Raw genomic sequence first — 21177 nt, 5'->3', positions numbered from 1 at the left:
ACTATTGATAGTAGTTTGCAGCATAGTAGAATTTATACAAGATTTATAAGCGTGCCTGGCAAATGCTTAATAAATGTTAACTGGTTAATAATAGTTGTATATCAAATTACCAGAATAACTGTCTTTTAGTAAATATTTGAACTCTAGACATGAATAAGCCTGCATCAGATTCCTCACTATGTCATTCCCAAGCTGAGTGGTATTTAGGCACATTGCTAAAAAAATTTGAAGTCTCATTTCCTCTTTATAAAATGTAGAAAACATAGGCTGTTGTGATGCTTGAGAAGAAAGTAAATATACACTTAGCACAGCACCAGGTATGTAATGGAGGTTAATAAATGTTTGTAGTTTTTAGCATATGACATAATTAACAGAGCTGCTAATACTATTGTCCTTTACTAACACCATGTCTTTGTAATACACCATATGAATTTAAACAAAGGCCGTGTTTAATATCTTAGCTATTTCCCTGGATACAGAGATGTGTTGCCCAAGAAACCAACTATCTCCTAGCAACTTCATGTTCCAATTCCCTTTTAACTTGGAAGTTTTTCAGATGCAGTGCTGGATCTTTCTGAACTTCTGTATAACTCATAATATCCAGGTAAAAGAGAGTTAATATAAAATAACTAGATTAAACAATAATCTCATCTCTTTGACTTTAAAAAAGCATGAAAGACAAGGTTGCTTATCCTGCTAAAATTAATACTGAGTTGTTTGAAAGTAGAGACTCAAAATGCTCAGCAGTACTGAGAAGTACATCCTCGGGCTTATATGCTAATTAAAATTCTGCCTAAACTTATATTTCAAATACTATATTTAAACTAAATTTATTTGAAATGAAGAGACATAATTCTTTAACTAAAGCTCACTGTTTCATTTTTTCAAAGAAAAATCTATAATGTGATGTTCTTCAAAATAAATCCCTGGATTTTATTAAGGTAGTAAAAATACCAATATATGTGACAGTGGATTTTCTAAGACAAAGGGATTTTTTTTCTTTTATACACTAATAAAAAAATGAGGTATACGTATTTCTGGGAGGAATTTTGTGTGGGGAAAAAAAGCACAACTTTTAGAGTATATCTTATTTATACAGCTGCCAAATCTTTCCACCAGCTTTCGCTCTGACAGAAATGCAGCTATGCCTGGATAAGGTTGATTTTTAATTAAACATTCTGTGTCTTTCAGCAAGTGAAAAATGAGCTAATAGCAATACGTTCATATGACAATATTAGAGTTTTAATTCTAAAATCTACTACTGATGATGGGTTTATTTGTGCTAATCATGTCCACAGCTATTAAGAAACAGATATTACAATATATGTATGCACAGATATCCTGTATTAATAATTACTTTCAAAAGTACATAGAACACTTTTAAAATGTCATATTTAACCCAGTAGTTCAAGCATGGATTTCCAAATCCCTATTACCTTTAATTTAAGTGATTTAACCTTATTTATTTGTTTGTTTATTAATTAATTATTTATTTTTAAAGTTTATTTATTTTTAGAAAGAGAGTGTGAGCATGTGTGGGGAAGGGACAGAGGGAGAGGGAGAGAGAAAGAGAATCCCAAGTAGGTTCTGCTCCATTAGCACAGAGCCCCATGCAGGGCTTAAACTCATGCACCGTGAGTTCATGACCTGAGTTGAAGTCAGGAGCTTAACCAATTGACCCACTCAGGTGCCCGTAACCTTATTTAAAGATTTAATTATATAGGATGAAAGGATACTTCTATGTTTTGGGAGACATACAGTAGGTGTCATGATCTTTTCTTAATTAATCCCTTGAGAATGGATCCATTTTTATGTATAGTGCCTGTCTATTAATCATAGTTTTTCCAATGTTAATGAAAAAATCTATAGGGCATATTTCCTTCTTACAATACTAATACTCAATGACAACTGTATATCTTTGTTTAATAATAAAATCTCAAAGTTTTAAAATTCAGTTCCTTACTGCAAAACACATCACAAAATAAAATATTTCCTATTTCATTAGAATGATAACACTACCAATTTTAATAAATAGATTTAGAAGGAGAATGAGTATAACTGCAAGATCCCTGCATATAAGTGAGCTTCTCTATACTACATGTTTCATTCCTCATGGTCTTGGACCCTAATTACTACTTACACTAGATTTAAGAAGTGATCATATGTAAGGCTAAAATTTTCTATTTGTATGGTTCAGATCTTCTCTCTTAGAAAAAAACTACTTTGTCACCTTTCTATCCTAATTCACCCCATTTAATTTCAGTAAAGAAAACTCAGAATATCCCTTCCTCTCCCTTCTTCTCTTATCTCCTTCCTTCTTTTGTTCCTTTCTTTTCTTTGTTTCTATGATTCTCATAGAATTTAAGGATGTCTTGCAGGATGTGTCAAATTACAGTAACTGTGAAGGGAAGCACTCCCAAACATATTCTGTTGGGTAGTTTGTGTAAGCCAAATCAGAAGTATGCACACTGAACAAAGCTCTGGCTAATTTATCCACCAGTGAGTTAGGTAGTTGCTTTGATGACAACCTTTGAGACAGGATACAGTTATTGGTAGTTTTAGCCTTTTATTGTTGGGGCAGTGCCCTATGTGATTCAGCAGTATAATTATTAAGCATTTATAAGCCATTTCAAAGCCTCCCAAATAATTTCTGTTTCCTATTCTTTGTGGTTATGGACAAATCTCTCCTTCTGGGCTCCCTTCTTGGGCTATAAAGTTACCTCTTCATCCTCCTAAACAATACTAATCTCAGTACTTATGTCTCAGAAGTTATTTCCAGGAGGTAAAATTTGATTTAATTCCTTAAGGATTTCTCCCATGTAATTCCAATGGGATCAACAAAACCAAGGGGTTAGATGTGTTGATTCCAGATGACTTTTTGGCATCTTTTTTTCAAAGAATAATTAAAAATCCAACCTGAAATTTCAGTGCACACACATTCTCTTCATTAGCCAACTACTCTTTTAATATAAAACTTTGGCATATGGTTTTTGATTAAACACGACACTAATAATTTATGTATTTTCTGAACATACATTTAAGAAATACATTGTGCTATTTATTAATCAAAGGTCTCAGCATCCTCTCCATGGTTTAGCATTAATAGTACAGTATTTTCTGTATTATTTTCTTATTCTCTTATTATTTTTATTACTTTTCTGCATAAGATAAAAGAGATGTGTTGCAATGGCATATGTTTAGCATATATATGTTTGTGTTATAATAGAGCATAGCAAAAAGAAAAAGAATACTAACTAGAGGTTTGCATGTTGATGCAAAGTGCATGATGATTTCAAGTGGAAAAGATGAGACATCTAATCTGAAACAGTGTAATTTGAAAAACAAGCATGATATTTTAATGATTTTTACTTTGAAAACAAAAATATATGGTGTTTCCATAATACAAAATGGTGAAAGTAAAGCACCATTAAATAATCTCAACTAGTGAAGACAAACAGAATATAATGACTTGTGATGCTTTAGGTGGAAGGAATGATTTTTTTAAGTCTGCAAACATGGAAGCATGTTCTTATTAGCTCAAGGTTTTCATTCTTTTCTTCCCTTTCTTCCTTTCCTCTTTCCTCCTTTTCCTCTTTCCTTCCTTCCTTCCTTCCTTTTCCTCTCTTCCTCTCTCTCTCTCTCTCTCTCTCTCTCTCTCTCTCTCTCTCGTCTTTTTTTCTTTCCCCACTGACTCTTAGTGAATCATCAGGAAACTCCTCCATCCAAACAGCCAGCCCTGAAAAGAAGAGCTGCAAGAAGAACCTGGGGTTATCTTTTCTCATCCAAACTGATTTGTCACATACAAAGGAGAATTAAGACAAAAGTATGTTTAGAATTATAATGAGGAAAACAGGTCTCTCATTCAAAACATAGTGACAAAAAAGACTATTTCAGAGAGAGATTACTTGAGGTTTTATGGCCTGGTAATGTATGTACTAATTAATTCCTCTCTGACAATGTATTGCTTCATGTGGGCGTCACCTTAATTTGTCAAAACCATAAATAAACTGATTTCATACTTTGAAGCCTTTCTGGGGTGCCTGGGTGGCTCATTTGGCTAAGTGTCTGACTCTTGCTCTCAGCTCAGGTCATGATTTCACACTTCATGAAATTGAGCTCCTTATGGGGCTCTGTGCTGACAGCAGGTAGTCTGCTTGAGATTCTCTCTCCCTCTCCCTCTGCCCCTCCCTTGCTTGTTCCTACTCTCTTTTTCTCTCTTTAAAAACAAATAAACAAAAAATAAGACTTCCTCACAGATACAGCTTCACATATTTTCCCAAAGTCTACTTTCCTGCTTATTATTTACATATAATAGAAAACAAAATCAAGGCTTATCTGGTGTAGCTGAAGGAAAATATTATGTTTTATTAACTTTTAAAAGGATGTGCATTTGACTAAATATGTTAAATGAATGAAATAACATGAAATAAAAATTTAGATCCTAAGAATCTATGCTCATACTGTCTAGAAGGTTTATTGCTCATATAATAAAGGCTATTTAAAATTCATATTGAAAACATTATATTAGAATTCATTTTATGTATATTTAAAATATTGGACATACATGTTATGAATGAATTTTTAGCAGTAGCATAATGTTTCTTATACTCTAGAATGTAACATCAAAAGTGGATTTATGAAAGCAAATAATATTCATCAAATAATGCCTTAGTCACTTCCTATTCCATGAAGTAATTCATGAGGTTTGAAAGCAGATTAACTATCTTATCCTGAGCTAAATTGTGTGGTGATGTTTATCTTTAGGATCAACAAGTGTTCTCTGGATGTTCTGGAAGGACAAATATTTATTAATTTTAATTGAAGATTTAGAATGTTCATTTCATTCCCAAATCCAATGTAGATTTAAAAAATCATGTCCTTAGAATTAAAGAAATGCTATTTCTTAATTTTTTTTTCCCAACGTTTATTTATTTTTGGGACAGAGAGAGACAGAGCATGAACAGATGAACGGGGGAGGGGCAGAGAGAGAGGGAGACACAGAATCGGAAACAGGCTCCAGGCTCTGAGCCATCAGCCCAGAGCCTGACGCGGGGCTCGAACTCACGGACCGTGAGATCGTGACCTGGCTGAAGTCGGACGCTTAACCGACTCCGCCACCCAGGCGCCCCGAGAAATGCTATTTCTTAACCTTTATTTATTTTTGAGACAGAGAGAGACAGAGCATGAACGGGGCAGGGTCAATTTTTGAGACAGAGAGAGACAGAGCATGAACGGGGCAGGGTCAGAGAGAGGGACACACAGAATCTGAAACAGGCTCCAGGCTCTGAGCTGTCAGCAGAGCCGGACGCGGGGCTCGAACTCATGGACCGCGAGATCACGACCTGAGCTGAAGTCGGGAGCTTAACCGACTGAGCCACCCAGGCGCCCCAAAGAAATGCTTTTAAGTTTAAAGGATATGATTTATTGCGACACTAAGGTGTTCATTTTTGCCCCATTAGCTATGTTCTTTAGCTGAAGACGAGCTGTCTTAGCCTCTACTCCTTCTCTCACTACCACAGTAATGTTTGCAGATTTCTTTCCTAGCACTCTGAATTTGGATGTTATCATGAGACATTAAGGATTCTTGGATTTTTAAGCATTATTTCATATTTCCCTTTCAGAATCTCTTGTCTTAAAATCTTAACATTTGTCTTAAAATTTTGTCTTTTTTATTTGAATATAGTTGACACACAATATTATATTAGCTTCAGATGTAAAACATAGCAACTCATCTTCTCTATATGTTATGCTCTGCTCACCACAAGTGTGGTTGCCATCTATGGCATACAATGCTATTATAATACTACTCACTATAGTCCCTATACTGTGCTTTTATTCCTTTGACTTATTTATTCCATAATGAGAAACCTGTATCTTCCACTCCCCTTCAACCATTGTGCCTGTTCACCTACTCCCTTCCTTTCTGTCAATCATCAGTTTGTTCTCTGTATTTGTAGGCCTGATTCTGCTTTTTGTTTGTTTATTTATTTTTGTAGATTCCACATATAAATGAATTCATATATGTTGTTTTTCTTTCTCGGTCTGACATATTACACTTTTCATTATTCCTTTCAAGTCGTCCATGTTGTCATAAGTGTCTCACCCTTTTCTAAGGCTGCATAATATTCAATTGTGTGTATATACCATGTCTTCCTTATTCACTTGTCTATTAGGGAACACTTGGGTTGCTTCCATATCTTGTCTATTACAAATAGTGCTGTAATAAATATAGAGTGCATGTGTCTTTTTGAATTAGTGTTTTTGTTTTCTTTGGGTAAATACCCAGTAGTGGACTTTATTGGATCATATCATGTTTCTATTTCTCATTGCCTGAGGCATATTCATATTTTTTCCACAGTTGGTATATCATTTACATTTCCATCAACAGTGTTTGAGGATTCCTTTTTCTCCACATCCTCTCCAACACTTGTTAGCTCTTGTCTTTTTTATTCTATTTTAACATGTGTAAGGCGATATCTCATTGTGTTTATCACATTAACAAAATGAAGGATAAAAATCATGATCATCTCAATAGATGCTTGACAAAATTCAGCATCTGTTCATGATTAAAAACTCTCAACAAACGGATTTCAAGGGAACATACCTCAACATAGTTAAGGTCATATAATAAAAACCCACAGCTAGCATCATGTTCAATGTTGAAAAACTGACAGCTTTTCTTCTAAAACCAGGAACAAGATAAGGATGCCCACTCTCACCACATTTATTCAACTTAGTACTGGAAGCCTAGCCGGAACCATCAGACAAGATAAAGAAATGAGGTATTCATGTTGGTAATGAAGAAGTTAAACTGTCACTAATTGAATGAAACTGCATAGAAAAATCTGAAAATTGCACCAAAAAAACTACTAGAACTGATGAATAAATTCAGTAAATTTTGTAATTCAGGGTACAAAATTAATACCCAGAAATTGGTAGCATTTTTATATACTAAAAACAAAGTAGCAGAAAGAGAAATTAGGAAAACATTTCCATTTGCAGTATCACCAAAACTAATAAAATACCTAGAAATAAACTTAACCATGGAGGTTAAAGACCTGTAGTCTGAAAGTTATAAAACACTGATGAAAGAAATTGAAGACAGCACAAACCAGTGGAAAGATATCCCATGATCATGGATTAGAAGAACAGATATTGTTAAAATGTCTATGTTACACAAGCAATCTATAGATTCAGTGCAATGCTTATCAAAATCCAATAGCATATCTTACAGATCTAGGAAAAAAATAATCCTAAAATTTGTATGGAACCACAAAAGACTCTGAATAGCCAAAGGAAACTTGAGGAAAAAACAAACTGGAGGTATCACAATTCCAGATCTCAAGATACACTGCAAAAATATAATAATCAAAATAGTATGGTTTTGGCACAAAAATAGACACATAGATTGATAGAACAGACTAGAAAGCCCAGAAATAAACCCACAATTATATGGTCAATTAATATTTGACAAATCAGGAAAGAATATCCAATGGAAAAAAATAGAGTCTCTTCAACAAATGGTGTTGGGAAAACTGGACAGCAACATGTGGAAGAAAGAAACTGGACCACTTTCTTACATGATACACAAAAAACTAAACAAAAAATCGGTTAAAACCTAAATGTGAGGCCCGAATCCATATAAATTCTAAAAAAGAACACAAGCAGTAATTTTTTTTTGACAGTTGTAGTAACATTTTTTTCTGGATATGTCTCCCGAGGCAAGGAAACAAATAAACTATTAGGACCATATTAAAAAAAAAAAAAATAGCTTCTGCACAGCAAAGGAAACCATCAACAAAATAAAAAGTCACCCAACTGAATGGGAGTAGATATTTGAAAATTACATATTCAATAAAGGGTTAATATCCAAAAAAATATAAAAAACTTATCTTTCTAAACACCAAAAACACCCCAAACATAGAATTAAAAAAAAAACGGATAAAAAACTTTACTAGATATTTCTCCAAAGAAGACCTATAGATGACCAAGAGACACATGAAAAGTTGCTCAATATCACTAATGAGAATTCCCTATTCCTTTTTTTATGTCTGTTTTTCTCATCTCTGAGTTTATCATGAGCAAAGAGAATATCACAGGTATTATTGAACCTACAATAAAAATATTTATCAGTAGCTAAGACATTACAAAAGTCAGATGAGGTCCTGGAATATTATGGAATTTTTTGTATCAGAATTATTCATATCAATATCAAGTTTTATCTAACAGCCATATATTTAAAAACTTAAGAAAACAAATACCATGTGTATTTAACTAGCAAACAAGAAAAAGAGAAAATCAAGGGATATTTGAATAAAAGAAAAACAAAAAAACAAAAAAAGCCAAATTCCTTAAAAAATGATAGCTAAATCCACAAAATATAATGAGGAAATTTTGATAAAATGTGATATTCAGAAGAAAAAATAATATATTAAAAATAGTTTTAAATGGTCTAAATCCTAGGGGTGCCTGGGTGGCTTAGTCAGTTGAGCCTCTGATTTCAGCTCAGGTCATGATCTCACCATCCATGAGTTCAAGCCCTGCATTGAGATCTGTGCTGACAGCTCACAGCATGGAGCCTGCTTCGGATTCTGTGTCTCCCCCTCTCTCTGCCCTTCCCCAGCTCATACTCTCTCTCTCTCTCTCTCTCTCTCTCTCTCTCTCTCTCTGTCTCTCTCAAAAATCGGCATTATTTTTTAAAAAATCCTATGGATGGAAGAGTTTCTTCAGAAACATTATATAAAAGTAATGCTTTGATCAGCAAGAGTTTTGGAGTATTGGTCAGAAGAAAGAGTAAAGTATATGAACTATGTCTGTAGAGAAGTTAGCAGAGTGTTTGAATGAGTTTTGATAGAATGATGGAAGTGTGTAGTCACAATATTTCCTAATTCCTTTTTTTGACAAAAATTTTTAATTAGAAAGTGAGGATATATAGATGAAAAATAAGCACATAAAATGATGTCCAACCTATCAGCCTCTGGGGAAATGTAAATTAAAACCACAGTGAAATATCACTACACACACTTCAAAATGGCTAAAATAAAAAAAAATAATAATTAACACCAAAAGCTGGTGAGAATGTGGAGAAACTCAATCACTTGTAACGTGCTAGAAGAATGACAAATGATATAGACACTCTAGAAACCTGTTAGGCAGTTTCTGGCAAAACTAAACTTGCAACTACTTTTTTTTTTTTTTTTTTTTAGGCTGTGAAGATACTTAGTTTTTATTATTTTTTTAACTTTATTTTTTTATTTTTTTAAAATTTACATCCAAATTAGTTAGCATATAGTGCAACAATGATTTCAGCAGTAGATTCCTTAGTTTCCCCTTACCCATTTAGCCCATCTCCCCTCCCACAACCCTTCCAGTAACCCTCAGATTGTTCTCCATATTATAAGTCTCTTCTGTTTTATCCCCCTGCCTGTTTTTATATTATTTTTGTTTCCCTTACCTTATGTTCATCTGTTTTGTCTCTTAAAGTCCTCACATGAGTGAAGACATATGATTTTTGTCTTTCTTTGACTGACCAATGTCACTTAGCATAATACCCTCCAGTTCCATCCATGTAGTTGCAAATGGCAAGATTCCATTTTTGTGATTGCCCAGTAATACTCCATTGTATGTGTATACATATATATATATATATATATATATATATATATATATGTGTATGTGTGTATATGTATTACATATATACATATGTATATATGTATATATGTATACATATATATGTATATGTATATATATTATATATTATATTATGTGTATGTATATAACATATATAATATATATACATATATATATATACATATATGTATGTGTATACACATACAATGGAGTATTACTGGGCAATCACAAAAATGGAATCTTGCCATTTGCAACTACATGGATGGAACTGGAGGGTATTATATATGTATGTATATATATATGTATATGTATATGTATGCATATATACCACATCTTCTGTACCCATTCATTCATCGATGGACATTTGGGCTCTTTCCATACTTTGGCTATTGTTGATACTGCTGCTATAAACATGGGGTGCATGGGTCCCTTCGAAACAGCACACCTGTATCCCTTGGATAAATGCCTAGTAGTGCAATTTCTGGGTTTAGGGTAGTTCCATTTTTAGTTTTTTGAGGAACCTCCATACTGTTTTCCAGAGTGGTTGCACCAGCTTGCATTCCCAACAATGTTCCCTAATTCTTTACCTTTTTAAAATGTATGCAAGCTTAGCACTATAGGAACATTCTGTTTCTGACTAGAATTTTTTTTAAACTAAATATAAAGTCAAGAAGGAAAGAAAGTCAGATACTAGAGTTCATATTAGATTGTCAAAATCATAGTCCTATGACTATAGAGTCAGAATTTTAGAGTTGATTGTAGAGTCCACTGTTACAAGTATAAAAATAACATCAGAGAAAAACACATGAGACTACATGTACTAATGTGTCTTGCCTAAGACATGTAAGTACATACAACATAGTAGCTACATAGCTATAACAAAACCACTTCTAACACAGAGTGTCCTGATTCCTTACTGATTTCCTGTTCAAATGCTACTATGTAGCTATCATCAAACCATTTAGAACATCTAAATTGCCAGAAGATTTAGGCATATATATTAGTTCAACATGTGTAAAGAACAAAATATCAAAAAATATTTTGTAAATATTCTCATGTCCTATCAATAATTTTGGTCTGTACCATTGCAACCATTGAATTAACAAAGACTGTTTTTTTTTTATTTTAAAACTGATTTTCTTTAAATCATAACAATGCCAATATTTCAAAATTCAAGCTTTATTGAAAAAAAAGGGTTTTGCAAATTTCCAAAATTCCCATTGTCAAGTGGAAAACTAGACCTAATAGTCTTAAACTTAAAATTTTACCATTATCAGCAGTTATCTGAGTTAGCAAAACTGGCAACCAGCAGGAAGAGTCCTTCCTTTCCAACAAGGTGGCTGAAGCCCATGATGGGAGGCAGAGAGAGAGGAGAGGAGATAAAGTGTGACAAGAAGTAGATTTGAAGATTCTGACTTGCTTTTTGATATTAAAACATTCAAAGGGGAGGTCAAGGTTCAATAAACACCCCTAAAACAGATCATTACCCCTCAATTTTAATGGTATCACTGAAAGAAATCGCAGAACTTAAGATCCTTGCAGTGTTAGAAGCGTGTGATGCTACACAGGAAGAACAATAATAAATTATTGCATTTTGTGTATAAACTCATTATTTTTAAAAATTATATAGTAGAGGGAAAGAGTCATGCATTCATCCTGTGTCTCTTATATAAGTGATAATGAGTCATGAAATAGTAGGTCGGGGAAGCTTCCTTTATAGAAATATTTCACCATTCGTTCTGTGCTCTGTTCTCATGGTTCTGACCTCAGCATGATCTCTTCTTTTTCATGAAGGGTACAATCAATCACATCTTAGTAGTTTTTCCTGCTGATAAAGTTTTAGTGTTGGAATAGACTCTTCGCTTTGTATTCATTGTCCATTTCAGTCCAAAATGACAGTACTTCCAATATAACTCTAAAAATATTTTGGGTGTCCTCTAGATAATTTTAGGTTTTAGTTCACTTGACAAAGGGTAAAATCACATATCTCTTCTAGATTAAGCCCTTCTGTACCTTGGGCTACTGCTGAGACTGTTGAGATAGAATACCCTTAAGCTTATTAGGAGCACTACTGTTTGATTGCAAGGATCTATAATGTATATGCTTAATTTCTATAGAAGGATTTCTTTTTAATGAAAAGGTACTCTAAGATGGTACTTTTAATTTTTTTGAGAGCTTAAAAAAGATTTTATAATCATACTCTCAACTTCATCTTTATATCCTATTTGTCTTGGCATACCTTAGATGTAATTTTTGCCCCAAAATAATTATTTTTTTAAGTTTACTCATTTATTTTGAGAGAGAGAGGGGCAGAGAGAGAGAATGAGTGATGGGTAGAGACAGGAAGATAAGGATCTGAAGCAGGCTTTGTGTTGTCAGCAGAAATGCTGATGCAGGGTTAAACTCATCAACCACGAGATCATGATCTGAGCCAAAGTAGGATGCTTAACCCACTGAGCCACCCAGGCGCTCCAGATCCAGAATAATGTCATAATTTTAGTATCATTTGCTTGCTAAAAAGGGTGAAAAACTTCAAAATCATGAAGTTTTGACCCCTTTTTGTCTAACAGTTTTTTCCTTGTTCTTTCTTAAAAGTTTTTCTTTGTCCTCTTGCATTTCACTGTAAAGAGTGAATAAAAACAACAACCACTACAATAACAGGTGGCACCTTTCTGGTTTTTAATCTCCTTATCCATATCACCCAGTTTATTAGTTATATTTTCTATTTTCCATATAGCTATAGGCAACAGTTACTAAACTTTCTCAATTTTTTAAGTTTATTTATTTATTTGAGAGAGACAGAGACATCACGAGTGGGAGAGGGGCAGAAAAAGGGAAAGAGAGAGAATCCCAAGCAGGATCCACACTGTCAGCACAGAGCCTGATGCAGGGCTTGATTTTACCAACTGTGAGATCATGACTTGGGTTGAATCTAAGAATTGGACACTGAACCAACTGAGCTACCCAGGGAAGCCTAAACTTTCTGCTACTACATAACAAAGATCTCCTTTTCTCCAGTTTCCAATAATGTTTTTTTTTTTTTTCACTTTCTGGAGAAGTCTCCTCTACAGCATGCTCAAAGTCCTAACCTCTACAAGTGGTGTGTTTAAGGTACTCTAAGCTTTCAATAAACTCTCCTCAAGACCATTCACCCAGTTTAGGTTGTAGCTGTGGCTGCACTCTACTTCCAGATACAAAAAATGATGCTAGTTACCTACTGCTGCATTAAAATCTATTCCGCACTTTTTCAGATTAAAACAAACCTTTATTAACACATCTTCTAAGGGTCAAGATTCTGGGAGAGGCTGTTGAGTTGGGTGGTTCTGTTCCAGGGTCCCTTATGAAGTTGGAGTCAAGCTGTCAGTCCAGGTAACAGTCTTTGCATTTAAGGGTTTGTGGATCTGATTTCAAGTTCATTAATGGGGTTTATGGACAGAAGTTTCATTCTCTCATTATGTGGGCTTCTCAGTAGGGCTACTAATGATATAGATTCTACATAGTGAGAGATTAGAGATTATAGAAAGGGAGAGAACCTCTAAGATGGGAAGCCATATTTTTTTTATAACCTAATCTTGGAGTGACATGTCTTTGCTTTTACTATATTCTATTCATTAGAAGTGGGTCATGAAGCACAGTCCATACTCAAGGGAAAGGAACGAAGCATGGTTTACTACTATCTCTTTGTAATGTAAATATGGTTAAAGAAATTGTGTATGGATTCTAGGTTGACAAGGCGTTTGATGGTGGTAATTTTGTGACATTCCTTAGCTAATTTGGGACTAAATGTTCCATCATGTGTTGGTAATGTTCAGATAAGGAAGAACACAAGTGAAACAGCAAAAGATTTGTAAGGTGTAAGTAAAGTGTCAACTGTTATATTTCTGCAGCATAAGTCATTGTCACTGATTGGCTCTCCCAGCTTGTTTGTGCATGGCAGAATTCAGGCTTGAAACTCCTCCACTTCCTACAGGATATCTTTGATTTTATCCTTCAAGTCCTGGGCCAGGTGTATGTAGAGTTAATTAGGAAAGTTCACTATTTTCTGTCTAGTTAATTAAATGCCATCAAGGTTGTAGGCTCAAATATAGGTCCTTTTTCCTACACTAGTAGAGGTTAGCTGTGAGTCACTTATACTCTGCTGTTTCTTCTGTTTCAAGAGCAACAATTTGAAATTTTTTTAATGTTCATTTATTCTTGAGAGCATGAAGAAGGGAGGGACAGAGCAAGAGAGGGACACAGAAACCAAAGCAGGCTCCAGGCTCTGAACTGTCAGCACAGAGCCTGACCCGGGACTCAAAATCACAAGCCGTGAGATCATGACCTGAGCTGAAGTCGGACGCCCAGCTGACAGAGCAGCCCAGGCACTCCAAGAGCAACAATTTGAAAAAAAAAAAAAAAATACTGCATTAATTAAAGCCTATGGTTTGGTCACTTCACACTTAGAAAATCTCAAGGTATGCATTCTCAATTGCCTTCAAAATAAAATCTAAATGATAAACCCAAACTCTTATCTCTCATCAGTACCATCTGCATGTGTATATTCAAACTCACCCAAACTGCCTACTTCCCTTTTTTTCAGAGACATTATGTTTGTTAAGGCACATTGCCCTTATACATGTTCTTTCCTCTGCTGGGAACTACCTTTGTTTGGCCTTTTTTGTGGATAAAATCTTCCCATGTTTTAATAAAACTATCATGAAGCATTACTGACTGGGTTAGATTCCCTTCCTTTTTCCATACTCTAAAATATACCCTGACATGGTATTTATTGCTTGCATTTTATCTTTCTGTCTTCCTCACTACATTATGTTTGTTAAATGAATGAATAAATGAAGTAATTTATGTGACATTAACTGAAAGGATGAAATATTAATTAACAATATGACCTTGGAGCTTAAGTACCATAACTCACATAGTTAGAGACTATTGTGTTCTTTTACTGCCTCTCTGAAAAACAACAACTGAGCATTGCATGGATGATGCTTAGAACATTGCAGACATTCAGTGAATATAAAAAACAGAGAGTAACAGTAAATATAAAAAGCATTTTTTTTTCTAAATGTTTATTTATTTTTGAGAGAGAGAGAGAGTGAGCATGCAAGAGTGTAGCGTCAGAGAGAGAGGGAGACAGGATCCAAAGCGAGCTCTGGATGCCCCAAAAGAGAAAACATTTTTAACATCAACCACAATGAGAATACACAGATAGACAATAAACTTCTTTAGCACTGCACATGAAATAAAGAACAGCTAGGACATAAAATGTAACAATTTTCTTTATTATCTGAAATGTGTGGGAAAGCTATTGATATTTTGCTTTTGGTAAAATAAAAACGTAGAGAAAGACATTAAAGATAAGGAGAAAACAAGAACTGTGTTTTGCTGATAATGTCTTTCAATGTCAGACATTTTTTGATTTAAAGTCAGTTGCTGAGAATGGGTCTATGAGTAAACACGTAGTATGGATTCTTCCCTCACAGAGCTACACTTTTGAGAAGGTGTAGCTATAACTCAATGTGCATCTTTTGTGCAATAAAAGGTTCTATTTTCTTAGACATATACTGTCACCATAGACACTAAAATAGAAACAAATGCAGCCTAATGAGGCAGTTGCTCATGGAGGATTTGGAGAAGCTATAGCCCAATTTTCCATACCCATTATTTGCCACAGAAGTTATAAATACGATTACTAAAAAAGTAATCATCTAATAATTACATTTAGTGTAAAGAATGGGATGAGTAAGAATTTTGTTTATTCTACTTAAAGACATGCCTGTACTGGCAATTTTATACTCACTCTAAGACTACATTACAAATATATGGAAATGATAATATTTGAGGGTACTTTGGCCCCCAAATCCTCAGGTATTTTATTATATGTTCACTGATAGCTGATATTCTTTAATTATGCACAAATTAATATTTCATGGTTTCATATATGGAAATAAATGCTAATATCCTTATTATAGCTGATGAATTGGCAGCATAGCCAACCATTCTGGGTTTCAGTTTTTATGGAAAAAAAACAAAAACAAAAAGCAGGTAAAGCTTACCTAGTAAATTGCTATGAAGAATAAAAAACATAAAGTGTGTGAAGTGCTAAGCAACCCCATGTAATAAAATATTTTAGCTACTATGTTTGTTTTTGTATCTAAATATTCACCATCAAATTATTCCAGAAAATAGGTTTGAACGTAAATGGAGGAGAGGGAAAATTGAGGAACTTTCAAGTGGTAGGAAAGGGGATTGGGTGACATGCATAGAGTCGTACTAAAGGTTGAATAAATGGAACCTAGCACCAGAGACAAAGTATGAGAACATTAGAATTGTCCTGGAATTGCCAGGACCCAGATGATTTTGGCTCGCTTAACAGTGTTATATTCCAATTGAGGTTATTAAGTACTTAAGAACTCAATTTTATCATCTTGTAAAATGGAATGATAATATACATTTCATTAACTGATATGGTGTGTCCCAAAGCCCTCATCATAAATCACATTTCATTGAGTTGCTTTCGTAATGAAGATAAAATTATAATAAAAGAATCATGGTCATAACTAAAGAAAAAATTACATAAGTTGTATTATTATCCTTTTCATGACAAAGAAACTCGCTAAGAAAGTTGATATGTTGACAGTATATTTTAAGTGTCAAGCAGAACTAATGGTCGGCAAATTCTCTATATCAGCATCTTCTAACACAGCGATTGCTGCCTACATTGGAGTCTTTAAGTATTGAATAATTTGACAAAAAATAAATAAATGACTTACCCGTGGTAGGAGAAAAACTGGGCTGCTAAATCAAGTATTCAAAACTATGCTTTTGTGGCATCAGAGCACCCTGGGTTGTTAATTCTTCCTTCCTGATGTTTCCCTCCACTTTCTTCCATTCCCTCACCTCCTCTTCATCTCTCTCTTTCTCTCTCAACCCCTGTCTCTCTCCCCTCTTTCAAAGAGAGCATACTGAGTGGTGGGCTACTGACATCTAAGTTGTAGTACAGAATTTGGGTATCTGTAAAAATGCAAAGAGGTGGCATGTAACCAATACATATCTCAGTAACTTTAAGCCCATCCTAGAACAGAATATGGTATAGAACACAAAAGAATTTCTTTTTTTTTTTAAAGGTCAAGTTCAGCATCTTTAAGGTACAAATATAAAATATGGTAAAATAAATTTTTTCAGTAAAAATGTAATAAAATATGATAACAACAGATTCAGAAATTCTATTTAGCAAAAATATCCCACTTCAGCAATATTCCATATCTGTTTATAAACAGATACTCTTTATTTATCTAAGGAGTTGTTTCTGCAACCTTCTATGATGCTTCCTAGATTTTCAAAAATCAATTTTTAAAAATCTAACATTGTCAAGGAGGCACTCAAGCTATTTTTAAGAGTTAGCACATTTTTCTTTAGGGCCTAGGGAAACTAACTGCAACTTCACTCCCAATTTTTATGGATTTATGCCTCTATTCCAAACAGAAGCTCAAGATTAGGGTTATTTTCTACCCAGGGTATGAAACTCTGAAAAATATATTTGATTACGCTGATACCATTCTAAAGTAAATCTGAGAACAAATACATGCATAGTTTACCATACTCTCCTTAACAGAAATGACTACTCTGTTTTGGCTCAAGGGCTTGAAATGCTTTTTTACAGCAAAGGTTTTTAAAGAGATAACCTTTGGGTACCCAGGATATAATCAATCCATTGAAAAGAAAATGCATGTTATCTTTTTGTTTATTTGTTTTTAATTTTTTAATGTTTATTTATTTTTGAGAGGGAGAGAGACAGAGCGTGAGCAGGGGAGGGGCAGAGAGAGAGGGAGATAGAATGCGAAGCAGATTCCAGTTTCTGAACTGTTGGCACAGAGCTGCACATGGGGCTCAAACTCACAAGCCATGAGATCATGACTTGAGCCAAAGTTGGAGGCTCAACCAACTGAGCCACCCAGGCGCCCTGTAAATGCATGTTTTTAGTAGTGCTATATGATGTGGCATTTACATTTTACTTCATATTTCTATACCTCATGCCTTCATTACATAAATATAGAAAGAGTGTAATACAATATTTCAGATAACAGTCTGCTCTTAGTGGAACCTTAATGCCAATCTGTCAGAAATACTTTTCAAATATTATTTATTCATTTTTCTTTTTTTAAAGTAATTTAAGTTTTTATTTATTATTTTGGAGAGAGAGAGAGAGAGAGAGAGAGAGAGAGAGAGAGAGAGAGAGAGAGAAATGGGGGGCAAGCAGGGGAAGGGCAGAGAGAGAGAGAGATAAATGGGGGGCAAGCAGGGGAAGGGCAGAGAGAGAGAGAGAGGGAGACACAGAATCTGAAACAGGCTCCAGGCCCTGAGATGTCAGCACAGAACCCGATACAGGGATCAAATTCACAGACGGTGAGATTATGACCTAAGTCAAAGCTGGATGCTCAACCGACTGAGTCACCCAAGCACCCCTCAAATTTTATTTTGTTACACACTTCAATTTAGTAACCTTCATATATTCTGTAGTTAAGCTAACGTCACCTAAACTGGGAACTTAAATTTCCTTCTATTTGCTTCATTTTTTTATCATTTTTATCTTTTTAAATTATATAATTCTAATATTCCAAGAATGTTTTTCCTTTAACTTTCTTAAATTAGGATTAAATAGAATAACCACAATATCAAATCACTATATTAAACTCTCTTTCCATTTCCCCTGCTCAATTTTTCCCTTTAGTTTGAACTAGAATAGTTCTCTTGGACCATTTCAGCAACAAGTAGCTCACCAAAATATTGACTATAATGGCTATAAAAGAATAATTTTCACCAGTTTTGTCTGATAACATCAAGTTCCGGTGGTTAAATATGACATTTTAAAATTTTATTCTATGTTATGTCAGTTCATGTCAAAAAAATATTTTGTTCATGTGTAGTGTTTTTAACAAATTTGATTTCTTAGTTTCTTTGGAAATTTTTAACGAAATAACTTACATATCTGATTTTAAAAGCACCTAATAGTACAGAGAAGCCACAATAAAACAATCAATCTTAACAATCCCTAATGACAGATGTTATTTTTCCTTTTACTTCTTAAATTATCAGTTCTAATTTAGTATGTAATATACTTGAATCCGCTTTTGATTTGTTATCAAAACATTATTTTTTCACTCTTTCACCTAAAATAGATAGCTCTAGATACCTTGCTGTATCCCCACTTCTTTTTTATGTCTCTCAGTTCAGTTGTAGTTATTCTCAACTCTCTTTCCATTGGTCAAATCTGCATTTTCAAATGATGTACCAAAACTTTCATTCCTTCTTCCAAATTCATAGATATTATCTCTTGACTCCCCAATTTGTCAGATGTAGATATCATTAATCTTCTCCCTCATCATCTCTTTTCCACTGTTTTATTTCCCATGTCCCAGTCTCAGTGCTGTAAATCTATTTTTGTATTTCCAAGTTAGAAATATTTTATTATATATTAATTCAAAGTTAGATCTTCTAAGATTTGTCTGTGGTTTTTGTTTGTTTGTCTGTTTCTTGGGGTTTTTGTCTTATTGTTGTTATTATTTGTAAGTAAAACGTCAGTAAAAAAATCTAATTTTCATAATTGTAATTACTTTCAGGAAGAAGAAATACCCTGTGTAGTGAAGAACTGACTTTACCCAAAGAAGGGTCTAGTCTTTGCCCTTTTCCACAGAGAGAAGACCTCTAGGATCATGGAAGGTCATGCTTGATAGGACTGTCTTGGTTTTCCTGGAAGCTTTGTCCACTGCAAAGTCTAACAATGTGATATATGATGGAGGCATTGGACACACCATATAAATCCCCATCTCCCAAGAACCTGAAGACTAAAGCCATTAACCTTAACCCCCAAGTTCAGCCACACAAGCAGTATGCAATCAAGTCCTAATAAACTGTTGACACCAAAGGATTGAGTGAGCTTCTCTGTTTGGCAATACTCTGTGTGTATGGTCCTCATGTGGCAGGAGAAGGCCACAAGAAGAAGACAATCAGAAGCTCCATGTTTGGACTGCCTGAACTTTGTATTTTTTCTCCCTTCACTTGGTAGATTTTAATTGTATACTTTCACTATTCTAGAAAACAGTAATAAGTATAGCACTTTCCTGAGTGTCACTTTCCTGAGATCATCCCTTAATTTGTCCAAGGTTGGACCTGAATTCAATAAATTTCCCTTCCTTATTTTAACTACTCATTTTGCTAACATTTGCTAATACTTGATTTTTCTGGAGATAAACTTTGAGTCCTTGCAAATATGAAAAGCTGTCCTCATCTTTTTTTGATAAATTTAACTGAAATAAATTATAGATCAGAAACCATTTTCCTAGTGGATTTTGAAGACTTTGCTCTATAGTCTCCCTAGATACATCTTTTCTCTTTAATTTCCTATCTCTCTAATATTTGTTTGTTTAACAAAGGAGATTTCTTGGCCTTATCGTCAAACCACACTAGTATACTTTCTTGCTCACTATTTGATCTCCAGCATGTAGAACAGTGTCTCCTATAAGTAGGGTCACAATAAATATTCATTGATCTTTTACAGACTGGATTCAATGTTCTTTTAATATATCTTCATTATTATAATGGCTTTATTAGGCAAATAAAATTTTTTAAATTAGAAAAAATTAGACTTCTTATAAACATACTTGTATTTTCTTCCATTTTGCTTATTTTCTTAATTCATTATGATATCTATTTGTAGTTATTCTTCTTAGAACTGCACCCTTCTGTTTGGCCACACTCCTCTGAGAAGATTCTTTTTAGAGTTTTAGGCCATTTCATTCCTCATTTTTAGCTATTGTGGTTACTTTAAGCTCACAGTTTTATAGTCAGAAGTTATATAGAACATGAAATTTTCTATAGTAAACTATTCTTGGATTTTTCTTATCATTATATTTTAAGTAAAATGTGTGTTTTAAATAGAACCAAAATCTCTAAGTCCTACATGTATAATATCAATAAATAGATGCATTTAATGCATTTATTCATTCACTTAAGAAATATTTAATAGTGTGTGAGTCAGAATAATATAATAGTATCAGAATAATAATATAGTATCTATATACCAGGGGTACAAAAATGAAGAGAATATAAGGATTAGTTGTTGTATTATTAACTAGTTATTGTATTAAGTTATATAAGTACATTTGGATGTATATTTAAAACATATAAGTATATATAACTTATATAAGCATATAAAAGTTATTAACTGCAGGTACAAATATTGTAAACATATATAATTTTAACATAATCACTGTAATTTTCTCAAAGGAAGAAATTTCAATACCTTTGGAACTTACACCAAAACAAAAAGTGGGATGATTAAAATGTCAGCAGAATAAAATTTGAAATATTGTATCACATTATTTGAACAGCCAATTTAAAATGTTATATCCATTAGCATCCATCATCCAAGGTGGTGAAACTGTTTAGAGCTAACCATTTGAATTACATTACTTCAGATAAGATGTGGTATTGCAGATTCAGCCTTATGTCTTTTTTATGGTTAAAATTTATAACCAAATAAAATTTGAACAA

The 21177-nt window shown here is 33.7% G+C and overlaps 1 long non-coding RNA gene across 1 annotated transcript; it reads left to right on the top strand.

Moving 5' to 3' along the window:
* The first annotated feature begins 529 nt into the window (after positions 1-529).
* Positions 530-20181, top strand: LOC123380435. The gene is made up of 2 exons (XR_006586180.1): positions 530-604; positions 19245-20181. It is a non-coding gene; the product is annotated as an uncharacterized LOC123380435 (long non-coding RNA).
* The last annotated feature ends 996 nt before the right edge of the window (positions 20182-21177 follow it).

Source organism: Felis catus, chromosome D1 (assembly GCF_018350175.1).
Source record: "Felis catus isolate Fca126 chromosome D1, F.catus_Fca126_mat1.0, whole genome shotgun sequence".
Taxonomy (NCBI): Eukaryota; Metazoa; Chordata; class Mammalia; order Carnivora; family Felidae; genus Felis; species Felis catus.
Note: the sequence above shows the minus strand (reverse complement) of the source record. Positions and strands in the feature narration are given on the sequence as shown.